We start from the raw sequence: 4522 nt of genomic DNA on the forward strand, positions 1-4522 counted from the left end.
AGGTACAACTTAGGTGAAATACTCTATATCGCAAAATAATTGATGTTTTAGATTTGTCCTAAATCAAACTATTTAAAATTTAATTAATTTTAAATAAAAATATACTAATTGTTTATAATATCAAATAAGTATTATTGTATTTATCATAAACTATATTTTTATATTATAGTACCATAAATAAATGATTTGACTTAGGATAAACTCTGAACATCATTTATTTTGGAATGATTGTAGTACCAATGTCCTACGCAAACTTAATTCAAAAATGAAAATTTCAAAACAAAATAGTATGCTACCACCTGTTGGCACCTGTTGAACTATGATATAATCTAACGGAATGTTTTCGAAATTGTTAGAGCAACTCCAAAAACCTCTATATAGTTTCTTTATAGAAATAGTGATTTTGGTGAAAAAATGTTCCCCAACATATTGTTTATTTAGATCTCCAAATATTCATATCCACCATTTTGTATTTCTTGCTAGATAAAGCTAGAGAGCGAGATTAAAATTGTTGGAGGATGGAAAATATAAAGAACAATTTCTATTCAAATGATTCTCGAAATGATAATTTAGAGAGTGAATTTTAAAACGACTCTTGAAGGCGCTCTATATTGGTAGGAATGTTTGACAAAATTGAAGTCACCGGTAGCAATTATTAACCATCAACGACAGTTTATCCCATAACCTTCTTCTAAATTATAATTTGTTTTAGCAACATCGAACCTCTCTAGTTTTGACCTAGCTGGCAGAAATCATCGATGTCAATATCTTTTTCTATAGATTTAGATTAAAATTAGACAAGTTTGATTTAGAACAAAACTAAAACGAGTTATAATTTGGAACAAGGAAGACATTTCTGAACGCAGTTGCAAATTCATTAAAATTTCAAAATTCAAAATTATCCTTTCAAAGTGAACACGGACACGGTCTCGTCGGAGTCTTCATCACACAAGTCTCAAGTCCCCACCCCAGCATGACGACAGCTCCGCCGCGACCGGGACCGGCCACCGCGGCGGCGGCGGCGGTTCACCTCGCCGACCACCTCGAGTCCGCGACTTTCGCGCCACCCCCTCCCCCTCCGCCGGCGCCCTCCCCCACCTACCATCCTCACCGCGTGGTCGCGCCTCCGTGACCCTTCCACCTCCCCCGCCGACGCCCTCGCCGCGCTAGAGACGCTCCACCACCACCGTCGCGCGCTCCGCCTCTCCTCCGCGCACGCCTCGCTCCTGCTCCCGCTCCTCCCGGTACACTCCCGCCTCGTCGCTCCGCTTCTCGCCGCGTCCCCTCACCTCGTCCCCGCCTTCATCACGGCGTCCCTCCCCTTCGCACCTCGTCCTCCTCCTCCTCGGCGCCCGCGCCTCCGTCAAGGATCTCCCTGAGCCAATGCCAGGCTTCGGGAAACTCGCTTCCACCGCGAAGTCCCGGCAGCGGCTGAGTCTGCCAGTGGCCATGACGATGACCCTGTTGTGGCTGTGAGCCGCAGTCCTTGAAGATGTGGAGCGGGGCGATCAGAGCATCGATGATCTCGACCACCTCGCGCTTACAGGGGTTGGTTACGCGCTGGCGTCTGCTGATGAGATGCAGTTCAGAAGGATTCTTGTGTCCTTGCTTAGGATTTGTGGGAGGACTGGGAATCTGGCTACTGGTGTTCGGGTGCTTAAGCTGATGGAGTGGCTGGTAATGGGGTTCGTCGAGTCGAGGAAGATGCGGAAGGTTCAGGTGCTCTTTGAGCTGATTTCACCGGAGAAGTGTGAGGGCGAGGATTATGTGCTGTTTCCAGTGGTGATGACGGCCTGTGGCGGATTGCGGGCATTGAGGGTTGCTTCCGCGAGATACCGGCTGGACTTTGATCCACGGCTGAAGCAGGTGCCTGAGCGGACAATTCAGTTTGCAGCTGAGCGGGCTGTTTTAGAAGGGAGGCCTGCCGATGATCAGCGTATCCTTGTTCAGTGTGTCGCATTGGGACTGACACGGTGTGGGCAGGTTGCGTTTCATGAGTCTGTGCTACAGTGTGTCTGTATGGGATTGCTGAAGGAGCTCCTCCCATTGCCTGATCTGCTCAGGATGTCAGTTGAAAATGCAGAAGGGAACTCAGCCGAGTTTGTCAAGGCTCAGGTCAACCAACACCTTGGTAGTGTTCTTTTCAAAGAGGCAGGTCCGGTGACTGGGGTTCTTTGCAACCAGTATTCATATGCAAATGACAAGGCTAAAAGTTTTGTCGAAACTTGTGTGTGGGAGTATGCACAGGAGATTTATTGTCATCTTCGTGCAGCAGTGTTGCTGCACTGGGGGAAGCAGGATGATTTGATTACGGCGATTGACAAGATTGCTGAGGCCTCATTTCTTATGGTTGTAGTCTTTGCAGCCGAGGTCACTGAAACACAGGCTAAATGCTAAGTCCTCCGAGGGGTTCCAACCCGAGGTTGCTGCTAGAATCTTGGTGGCGTTCTCTTGTGTGGAACATCTTAGGCGATTGCGTCTTCCTGAGTACACTGAGGCAGTCCGGAGTGCTGTGCTTGCCATTCAAGAGAACGCAGCAGCTACTGCTTTGTTCATCGAGTCAATGCCTTCGTATACTGAATTGACAAGTAAACCAGGTTAGTTCAATGACACTTCTCTTGCTGCTATGTTGTGATTGCTACTAGGATGTGCTAGCAATTGTTGGTTAAGATTCATGTTTGATGTGTTGCAGATTTACCAGCCTTGGCTGGAACAACATATATCTGGCATAGAGATGAGGTTCAGACATCACGCATACTGTTTTACTTGCGGGTTGTGCCAACTTGTGTTGGCCTCATTCCAGTTCATATGATTCAGGATAAAGTGGCTTCAATTATGTTCTTGTATCCTTTTTTGCATTCCATTCTATTGTTTTGTCTTCTTATTTATTACTTTTAATTTATTTATGAAGACTTTCAGTACTAAAAATGATTTGACCCTTAGCATGAAAAAGATATCTACAGCATTCAAATGAGAAAGTTACAAGTGCTTCACACTCTGTGATGGTATCGTTCTCGTCATCAGGCAGTGATACTGATCAGGATGATCGAGCAGCTTTGAAAGAGCAACTTACCTTTTACTACATCAAGAGATCTTTGGAGGTAGTTCATTTGGCATCTTTTTCCTTATTTGATTTTGAACTGGAAGATGACTCATTTCTGACTTTGTTCATTAATAGGCTTATCCTGGGGTAACCCCATTTGATGGATTAGCATCAGGAGTTGCAGCACTTGTACGACATCTTCCTGCAGGCAGCGCTGCCATTCTTTTTTGTATCCATAGCCTTGTTGTCAAGGCTAAAGATCTCTGCGAGGTTGCAAAGGTTCAGAACAAATCCTTGTGGAGATCATGGGAAGAGAGCACAGATCCAGTGTAAGAAAATGTTGGATCTGCTGCTGAGACTAATCTTCCTTGTGGATATTCAGGTTGGAATATGGTCATGTTCTTTTCCTCTCATGTAGTTCTAGTTTTAGAGCAACAGTTCTGTAAAACTGATAGCTAGCTGAATTGTTGCATTGGGGGTATGCTTTGTCAGTTTGCAGAATGTTAGAAACATAAAAGTGACTTTTCTCTAACAATAATTCATACTAAAGTAGCTATGAGAAGTGTCAAATATTTCTCATGTGCTGACTGAATGTTGGTGATGATGGAGCCTAACTTGGCTTGTTTTCCGATGACTCTGAAAGCCAAGGTGTTCAATGATTTTCTTCTCTTTGCAGTCATTCCCTTACCTGCTGAAGGAGCTGGCAGAATTTGTAACCCTGCTACCAAAGGAAGGCCAGGATGCGCTGCTCGATGACATGCACGCCCATGTCGCGGAGTCTGACGATGTCACTCGGAAGCCGGTACTCGTCTCATGGCTGCAGTCTCTCTCCTACTTAAGCTCGCAGTCGAGAAGTGAATCTCGCAGCAAGGCCAAGAGTGCTGCTGCATCCGTAGCAAGCGATGAGCTGGCCCTGAACAGAGCCATGGCACGCTTGTGATACCATCTTGCCATGCATGTAAAACTAGCAGTACATAATACTGTAAATCAGAAGCGTGTTGCAAGTGCATGAGTAAATTAGGTGCATGTTGCAAGGATTGATATTTCAACCACAGACAATATGCTCAAAAGGAAATGGAAGGGAGATCCCTTATGTTATTTCTGTGATCAGGAGGAAAGTTCTTCTCATCTCTTCTTCTCTTGCCTGGTAGCTAAAGTTATTTGGTCCATTATTGCTTTCAGACTTGGGGCATCTGACAGAACTCTCAATATGAAACAGGCTTGGGCTTGGATTAAGAAATGGTTCCCCAAATGCTCCCAAATTCCATGTGTTTGGCATTGCAGCAATTTGCTGGGCAATATGGAAAACAAGAAATAAAGCTTGCTTTGAAAATAAAATGATTAAACATCCTGCTGAAGTGTTGTGTTATGCATGTGCTTTTATGTGATACTGGACAGGGATATACCTGGAGGTGGATAGAGAGATGTTAATTGAAGGTCTAGACATAATGCTCGGCCCGGAAAGACAGGTGCAGCTGA

The 4522-nt window shown here is 44.8% G+C and overlaps 1 pseudogene; it reads left to right on the forward strand.

The window, feature by feature from the left end:
- The first annotated feature begins 918 nt into the window (after nt 1–918).
- On the forward strand, nt 919–4153 carry LOC136466520 (uncharacterized; annotated as a pseudogene).
- The last annotated feature ends 369 nt before the right edge of the window (nt 4154–4522 follow it).

Source organism: Miscanthus floridulus, chromosome 7 (assembly GCF_019320115.1).
Source record: "Miscanthus floridulus cultivar M001 chromosome 7, ASM1932011v1, whole genome shotgun sequence".
In the NCBI taxonomy this organism is placed as follows: Eukaryota; Viridiplantae; Streptophyta; class Magnoliopsida; order Poales; family Poaceae; genus Miscanthus; species Miscanthus floridulus.